Genomic DNA, 9,743 nt, shown 5'->3' on the forward strand with positions numbered 1-9,743 from the left:
ACATGTTGGTCTCTGTCTGTCCTCTCTTCTGTCTACCTGTTGGTCTCTGTCTCTCCTCTCTTCTGTCTACCTGTTGGTCTATGTCTCTCCTCTCTTCTGTCTACCTGTTGGTCTCTGTCTCTCCTCTCTTCTGTCTACCTGTTGGTCTCTGTCTCCTCTCTTCTGTCTACCTGTTGGTCTCTGTCTCCTCTCTTCTGTCTACCTGTTGGTCTCTGTCTCCTCTCTTCTGTCTACCTGTTGGTCTCTGTCTCCTCCCTTCTGTCTTCCTGTTGGTCTCTGTCTCTCCTCTCTTCTGTCTACCTGTTGGTCTATGTCTCTCCTCTCTTCTGTCTACCTGTTGGTCTCTGTCTCCTCTCTTCTGTCTACCTGTTGGTCTCTGTCTCCTCTCTTCTGTCTACCTGTTGGTCTCTGTCTCTCCTCTCTTCTGTCTACCTGTTGGTCTCTGTCTCTCCTCTCTTCTGTCTACCTGTTGGTCTCTGTCTGTCCTCTCTTCTGTCTACCTGTTGGTCTCTGTCTCTCCTCTCTCCTCTCTACCTGTTGGTCTATGTCTCTCCTCTCTTCTGTCTACCTGTTGGTCTCTGTCTCTCCTCTCTTCTGTCTACCTGTTGGTCTCTGTCTGTCCTCTCTTCTGTCTACCTGTTGGTCTCTGTCTCTCCTCTCTCCTCTCTACCTGTTGGTCTATGTCTCTCATCTCTTCTGTCTACCTGTTGGTCTCTGTCTCTCCTCTCTTCTGTCTACCTGTTGGTCTCTGTCTCCTCTCTTCTGTCTACCTGTTGGTCTCTGTCTCCTCTCTTCTGTCTACCTGTTGGTCTCTGTCTCTCCTCTCTTCTGTCTACCTGTTGGTCTCTGTCTCCTCTCTTCTGTCTACCTGTTGGTCTCTGTCTCCTCTCTTCTGTCTACCTGTTGGTCTCTGTCTCTCCTCTCTTCTGTCTACCTGTTGGTCTCTGTCTCCTCTCTTCTGTCTACCTGTTGGTCTCTGTCTCTCCTCTCTTCTGTCTACCTTTTCGTCTCTGTCTCCTCTCTTCTGTCTACCTGTTGGTCTATGTCTCTCATCTCTTCTGTCTACCTGTTGGTCTCTGTCTCTCCTCTCTTCTGTCTACCTTTTGGTCTCTGTCTCCTCTCTTCTGTCTACCTGTTGGTCTCTGTCTCTCCTCTCTTCTGTCTACCTGTTGGTCTCTGTCTCCTCTCTTCTGTCTACCTGTTGGTCTCTGTCTCTCCTCTCTTCTGTCTTCCTGTTGGTCTCTGTCTCTCCTCTCTTCTGTCTACCTTTTGGTCTCTGTCTCCTCTCTTCTGTCTACCTGTTGGTCTCTGTCTCTCCTCTCTTCTGTCTACCTGTTGGTCTCTGTCTCCTCTCTTCTGTCTACCTGTTGGTCTCTGTCTCTCCTCTCTTCTGTCTACCTTTTCGTCTCTGTCTCCTCTCTTCTGTCTACCTGTTGGTCACTGTCTCCTCTCTTCTGTCTACCTGTTGGTCTCTTTCTCCTCTCTTCTGTCTACCTGTTGGTCTCTGTCTCTCCTCTCTTCTGTCTACCTGTTGGTCTCTGTCTCCTCTCTTCTGTCTACATGTTGGACTCTGTCTCCTCTCTTCTGTCTACCTGTTGGTCTCTGTCTCCTCTCTTCTGTCTACCTGTTGGTCTCCGTCTCTCCTCTCTTCTGTCTACCTGTTGGTCTCTGTCTCCTCTCTTCTGTCTACCTGTTGGTCTCTGTCTCCTCTCTTCTGTCTACCTGTTGGTCTCTGTCTCCTCTCTTCTTTCTACCTGTTGGTCTCTGTCTCTCCTCTCTTCTGTCTACCTGTTGGTCTCTGTCTCCTCTCTTCTGTCTACCTGTTGGTCTCCGTCTCTCCTCTCTTCTGTCTACCTGTTGGTCTCTGTCTCCTCTCTTCTGTCTACCTGTTGGTCTCTGTCTCTCCTCTCTTCTGTCTACCTGTTGGTCTCTGTCTCCTCTCTTCTCTCTACCTGTTGGTCTCTGTCTCTCCTCTCTTCTGTCTACCTGTTGGTCTCTGTCTCCTCTCTTCTGTCTACCTGTTGGTCTCTGTCTCTCCTCTCTCCTCTCTACCTGTTGGTCTCCGTCTCTTCTGTCTCCGTGTTAATCAACACTACCATTCTCACAGCCATGATTAATTCCATAATGGCCACTAGGCCATCTCTGTTTCCAGCGTCTAAATACAGTGCTTGCCCGCTTGTTGTTTTAATTGTCCCTTTGTGAATCACACATCATCTGATCTGGGGGCTTATAAGGACATTTTCTCCCTTCAATCAGAAATAAAAAAGTGGTCTCTGTCAAGTGGAGGCATGTCAGCGCACCTCTGAATATGATGTAGGTTCTCTCTGTGCTGCTGTCATCATCGTTGGTTTGTGCAGAGTGGTTACACTACAGACAGCCTCGCTGATGTCATAGGACAGGAATGCAGTCACATGACACACAGATTGTGAGTGAGATGAAATGATGCCCTTGTTTTTACCACAGACAGCAACCATATGTGTGTTCCAAATGTCACCCTATTTGATAAATAGTGCACTGTACTTCTGGTCAAAAGTAGTGCACTATATAGGGAAAAGAGTGTAATTTGGGACACAGTCCCTACCTAACAACAAGCACCAGAGCAAGAAGTAATTTTTAAAAAATGGTGTTAATATATTTGAAACAAAACAGGTAAAAACTGAGGAATTATATGTGAATACTGGGCATTGATTCTATCATCTTATTGTTTCTCAGTGACTTTTTGATTGAAATCTAATTCGGAGAGAGAGAGAGAGAGAGAGAGAGAGAGAAAGAGAGAGAGGTCCTCCTTGGTTTATTAATGACTGTGTAATTACTGACATGAAGGGGATGATCACCTAGCCTTATCAAAGCATTACAATCCCCCAGCAGGTAAGAAAAGGTCTAGTGGTTTTAAGAAGAGAAAAGTGAGGCCTATCTTCTCTCCCCTCCTCCTTTAAATTGGTAGCAGCTGCCTCAGAAGTGGAGCTGGGGCCTTGAAGTGCAGGGCAGGATTACTGAGGAACACAAAAGGAGTGTTTGGAGGAGGAGGGGGGGGGCATGCCTGTCCCCTTTTTGAAAGGGGATCATTTAGAGCCTTCAGCCATAGATCATCTCTGGCCTACACCGTCTGAGCTGGGGCTGGGGCTAAACGTGGCTGGCTGGGGGAATCTGGATCGGGATGGGGCCATTATCCTGTAGATCTCTGTGAGGGGGTGTGTTTGATGGTGAGAGTGGGGTGGGGGGTCTATTCCTCCAGAGACATCCAGCCAGGGCTAGGTCTGTCTGCCGCCCCTTTTCTGAATGCCTATCTATTGGTATGCAGCATCTCACAATAGGAGAGGAGAGGAGAGGAGAGGAGAGGAGAGGAGAGGAGAGGAGAGGAGAGGAGAGGAGAGGAGAGGAGAGGAGAGGAGAGGAGAGGAGAGGAGAGGAGAGGAGAGGAGAGGAGAGGAGAGGAGAGGAGGAGAGGAGAGGAGAGGATTATTGGGCAGTCATTAGAGTCCGGGGGGGGGGGGGTGTGATACACCAGAAACATGAGGAATACTGTATCACCAGGCTGGGTTTCTAGGGCCTCATTTAGAAACGTTGTGTTACGTACAAATTATGTCCAAAAACATGTGTGCGTCAGTTTTTAAGCAAAGGTTGTCATTTCTAAAAACTGAACTTGACGTGACACTGTGCTTATACTCCCGCCTGTAGACCATTCGTACGCACAGCCAATGGCAACGTCCACTATCATGCCAGGAGACGCTTCTCTCTAGGTTTCTTCCTAGGTTTTTGGCCTTTCTAGGGAGTTTTTCCTAGGGAGTTTTTCCTAGCCACCGTGCTTCTTTCACATGCATTGCTTGCTGTTTGGGGTTTTAGGCTGGGTTTCTGTACAGCACTTTGAGATATCAGCTGATGTACGAAGGGCTATATAAATAAATTTGATTTGATTTGATTTCTGGATTTGACAGCTCTGACACGTTCAACCTGCGACACCGTTAAACACCAGCTAGCGACGCGGAGGGTGGCTAGTGGGAATCTGATTGAATCGAGCACTTAATATACACTGAGTGGACAAAACATAAACACCTTCCTGATACTGAGTTGCAAGGTGTCGAAGCGTTCCATAGGGAGACTGGCCCATGTTGACTCCTGTCGAAAGCGACACAAGGTGTCGAAGCATTCCACAGGGACTGGCCCATGTTGACTCCTATGTTTTCCACAGTTGTGTGAAGTTGGCTGAATGTCATTTGGGTGGTGGACCATTCTTCTTACACACGGGAATCTGTTGAGCGTGAAAATCCCAGCAGTGTTGCAAACCGGTGCGCCTGGCACCTAATACCATACCCCGTTCATAGGCACTTCAATATTTTGTCTTGCCCATTCACCCTCTGAATGGCACACATACACAATCCATGTCTCAATTGTCTCAAGGCTTAAAAATCGTTCTTTAACCTGTCTCCTCCCCTTCATCAACACTGATTTGAAGTGAATATAACAAGTGACATCATCAACAAGGGAGCATACTGTATCTACGTTATTGAGTGAGAAATGCTTCCATCTCACCTCACAGGCTCAGTGTGGGTGTTGGTATTCTGGAGAAGTGAGAGCAGATCAGCCATCTACAATGTCTTCACAAAGTGGTCCCACTCCTAGACATTAAGAACGTTCTGTTGTACTACTGCCTGCATTTAATACGTGGTCCCGTGTGGCTCAGTTGGTAGAGCATGGTGTTTGCAACGCCAGAGTTGTGGGTTCGCTTCCTACGGGGGACCAGTACGGAAAAGAAAAAAAATGTTTGAAATGTATGAAAAATGTATGAAATGTATGCATTCACTACTGTAAGTCGCTCTGGATAAAAGCGTCTGCTAAATGACTAAAATGTAAATATGGGTTCAATTGAGAGTTTGTGCCAGAGAACAGTGCAGGCACTGGACAACAGGTTGGTCTGGGTAGGATTGATATTGTTGATGTTTCTGTGCATCAGTATGTTTTGTATTGTTTGAAACAAATATAAATAAAATCAACAGCAAAAATATATAGATTATTATTTTGTGCCACTGGCCTACACACAACTGTATCAACAGTGGACTAATGAAAGAAAATACCTAAATATATACTGCTCAAAAAAATAAAGGGAACACTAAAATAACACATCCTAGATCTGAATGAATGAAATAATCTTATTAAATACTTTTTTCTTTACATAGTTGAATGTGCTGACAACAAAATCACACAAAAATAATCAATGGCAATCCAATTTATCAACCCATGGAGGTCTGGATTTGGAGTCACACTCAAAATTAAAGTGGAAAACCACACTACAGGCTGATCCAACTTTGATGTAATGTCCTTAAAACAAGTCAAAATGAGGCTCAGTAGTGTGTGTGACCTCCACGTGCCTGTATGACCTCCCTACAACGCCTGGGCATGCTCCTGATGAGGTGGCGGATGGTCTCCTGAGGGATCTCCTCCCAGACCTGGACTAAAGCATTCGCCAACTCTTGGACAGTCTGTGGTGCAACGTGGCGTTGGTGGATGGAGCGAGACATAATATCCCAGATGTACTCAATTGGATTCAGGTCTGGGGAACGGGCGGGCCAGTCCATAGCATCAATGCCTTCCTCTTGCAGGAACTGCTGACACACTCCAGCCACATGAGGTCTATAATTGTCTTGCATTAGGAGGAACCCAGGGCCAACCGCACCAGCATATGGTCTCACAAGGGGTCTGAGGATCTCATCTCGGTACCTAATGGCAGTCAGGCTACCTCTGGCGAGCACATGGAGGGCTGTGCGGCCCCCCAAAGAAATGCCACACCATGACTGACCCACCGCCAAACCGGTCATGCTGGAGGATGTTGCAGGCAGCAGAACGTTCTCCACGGCGTCTCCAGACTCTGTCACGTCTGTCACGTGCTCAGTGTGAACCTGCTTTCATCTGTGAAGAGCACAGGGCGCCAGTGGCGAATTTGCCAATCTTGGTGTTCTCTGGCAAATGCCAAACGTCCTGCACGGTGTTGGGCTGTAAGCACAACCCCCACCTGTGGACGTCGGGCCCTCATACCACACTCATGGAGTCTGTTTCTGACCGTTTGAGCAGACACATGCACATTTGTGGCCTGCTGGAGGTCCTTTTGCAGGGCTCTGGCAGTGCTTCTCCTGCTCCTCCTTGCACAAAGGCGGAGGTAGCGGTCCTGCTGCTGGGTTGTTGCCCTCCTACGGCCTCCTCCACGTCTCCTGATGTACTGGCCTGTCTCCTGGTAGCGCCTCCATGCTCTGGACACTACGCTGACAGACACAGCAAACCTTCTTGCCACAGCTCGCATTGATGTGCCATCCTGGATGTGCTGCACTACCTGAGCCACTTGTGTGGGTTGTAGACTCCGTCTCATGCTACCACTAGAGTGAAAGCACCGCCAGCATTCAAAAGTGACCAAAACATCAGCCAGGAAGCATAGGAACTGAGAAGTGGTCTGTGGTCCCCACCGGCAGAACCACTCCTTTATTGGGGGTGTCTTGCTAATTGCCTATAATTTCCACCTGTTGTCTATTCCATTTGCACAACAGCATGTGAAATGTATTGTCAATCAGTGTTGCTTCCTAAGTGGACAGTTTGATTTCACAGAAGTGTGATTGACTTGGAGTTACATTGTGTTGTTTAAGTGTTCCCTTTATTCTTTTGAGCAGTGTAGTTTTTGAGTGTATTATTCCTTTAAGTATGTGTTCTTGCTGCACTGCACAGAGAAATGAAGTCCATGGGCCCATCTTACCTGGTGTCAACAATACAGGCTGGTGACGGGGGTGTAATGGTTTGTTGAACGTTTTCCTGGCACACGTTAGGTTCCTTGATACCAATTGAGCAACATTTCCATGCACCAAAGAATTCAGACAAAGGGAGGCAAAGGGGGCAAAGGGAGGTCCGACCCAGTACAAGATGGGTGTACCTAATAAACTGGCCACTGAATGTATGCATACATTTAAGATATACAATATACCACACCCCCATTCCATGAATTAAACTTTGACCTACCAACACCATCACCCACTTATCCCAAGGCCGCTCAACTTACGCTGTCCCTTTGCTCAATTTACCTCATACCTTTGACAACCTACAGTATGTTTTCAAGCCTTCGTTTTTTTTATACCTTCATTTAACTAGGCAAGCCACTTAAGAACAAATTGATATCTTCAATGACGGCCTACCCCGGCCAAACCCGGATGATGCTGGACCAATTGTGTGCCACCCTATCGGACTCCCAATCACGGCCAGATGTGATAGAGCCTAGATTCGAACCGGGGACTGTAGTAACACCTACTAGCACTGAGATGCAGTGCCTTAGACCGCTGCGCCACTCGGGAGCCCAACACCACCACTGTTATGTTTACATGAATTCTGATTATTTCCAGAGATACACAACATAGCTTAGCCTTCCCTGTGGCTCAGTTGGTAGAGCATGGTGTTTGCAACGCATGGTGTTTGCAACGCCAGGGTTGTGGGTTCGATTCCCACGGGGGGCCAGTATGAAAAAATTAAAAATGTATAAATGAAACGTATGCATTCACTACTGTAAGTCGCTCTGGATAAGAGCATCTGCTAAATGATCTAAATGTAACATCCTGAAATATGTGTAGATATCTTTGTCAGAAAGAATCCTGTATTTCTCTTGACGTAGTGATGCCGAATGTAAAAAAAAACTTCACCCATTCCTCCCCAACTTTACCACTCCCTAACATGCATGATTTCTCCACACGAAGCTCTGCTGTGTTAAACTCCCAGTCTGTTGTGACAAAAGCCATGAATAAAGGATGATCTACTATCAGTTCCATCATGTGGGAACAAAGATAGAAGACATCTTTTTTTTTTCTTCTATACCACTTGTCAAAATATATTCCATCTGAAGATGAGAGTAGGGATTCATGACATTGTTGTGGGGGATAGGTTTCCCAGACAGAGAAGAGACAAGGCCTAACAGTGGATTTACTGATGATCGTTCTAGTCAGTTAATCCCAGTACGTCTTTCAGTCTTTCAGACAGTGAGTTTCTCAACGTGGCAAGCAGAGAATGTTATCAAGTGAGACTCCTTCCTGGCTGCTTCCTTCAACCAGGACAAAATATTTACTCTTCAGTTTAGGTCTGTACGTTGTTCGGATTGATAGTTACAGATGGAGGTGTTCATTTGATAGGCCTCTTGGACACTCCTGCACATACACTTTCTAACTATTATTAAATGTAGTATTTATAAAGTAGAAAAATACTAACAGAACTACATCAGGTAAATACTGGATCTATACTATACATTGTTAGAACTGGATCAGGTAAATACTGGATCTATACTATACATTGTTAGAACTGGATCAGGTAAATACTGGATCTATACTATACATTGTTAGAACTGGATCAGGTAAATACTGGATCTATACTATACATTGTTAGATCTGGATCAGGTAAATACTGGATCTATACTATACATTGTTAGAACTGGATCAGGTTAAATACTGGATCTATACTATTCATTGTTAGATCTGGATCAGGTAAATACTGGATCTATACTATACAGTGTTAGAACTGGATCAGGTAAATACTGGATCTATATTATACATTGTTAGATCTGGATCAGGTAAATACTAGATCAGGTAAATACTGGATCTATACTATATGTTGTTAGAACTGGATCAGGTAAATACTGGATCTATACTATACATTGTTAGAACTGGATCAGGGTAAATACTGGATCTATACTATACATTGTTAGAACTGGATCAGGTAAATACTGGATCTATACTATACATTGTTAGATCTGGATCAGGTAAATACTGGATCTATACTATACATTGTTAGAACTGGATCAGGTAAATACTGGATCTATACTATACATTCCCAGAACTACATTTTACTGTACATGTGCATTTTCTCTGATGTAGTTAAACCTGTTCAACAATGATTATTTCAATAACAATTTCTGTAAATAATTGGTTTAATTCTTCCCACCACAATGAGCGCTACATAAGAAATGGCTAAGATATTGGGAGACCTGTAAAATACAGTAAAACCAATTGAGAAACCTGTCAAATACAGTAAAACATATTGAGAAACCTGTAAAATACAGTAAAACCTATTGAGAAACCTGTAAAATACAACTAAAACCTATTGAGAAACCTGTAACATACAGTAAACCTATTGGGAAACCTGTGAAATACAGTAAAACCTATTGAGAAACCTGTGAAATACAGTAAAACCTATTGAGAAACCTGTCAAATACAGTTAAACCTATTGAGAAACCTGTCAAATACAGTAAAACCTATTGAGAAACCTGTAAAATACAACTAAAACCTATTGAGAAACCTGTAACATACAGTAAACCTATTGGGAAACCTGTCAAATACAGTTAAACCTATTGAGAAACCTGTCAAATACAGTAAAACCTATTGAGAAACCAATAACATACAGTAAAACCTATTCAGAAACATACAGTAAAACCTATTGAGAAACCTGTAAAATACAGTAAACCTATTGAGAAACCTGTAAAATACAGTAAAACCTATTGAGAAACCTATAACATACAGTAAACCTATTGAGAAACCTGTAAAATACAGTAAACTTATTGGGAAACCTGTGAAATACAGTAAAACCTATTGAGAAACCTGTAAAATACAGTAAAACATATTGAGAAACCTGTAAAATACAGTAAAACCTATTGAGAAACCTGTAAAATACAGTAGCCCCTTCACAGTCATGCAGTCTGCTGGGAGGGACAGTCATATAATAACCCAGGAGTG

This window comes from Salmo salar, chromosome 18 (genome assembly GCF_965601325.2).
Source record: "Salmo salar chromosome 18, fSalSal1, whole genome shotgun sequence".
Lineage (NCBI taxonomy): Eukaryota > Metazoa > Chordata > Actinopteri > Salmoniformes > Salmonidae > Salmo > Salmo salar.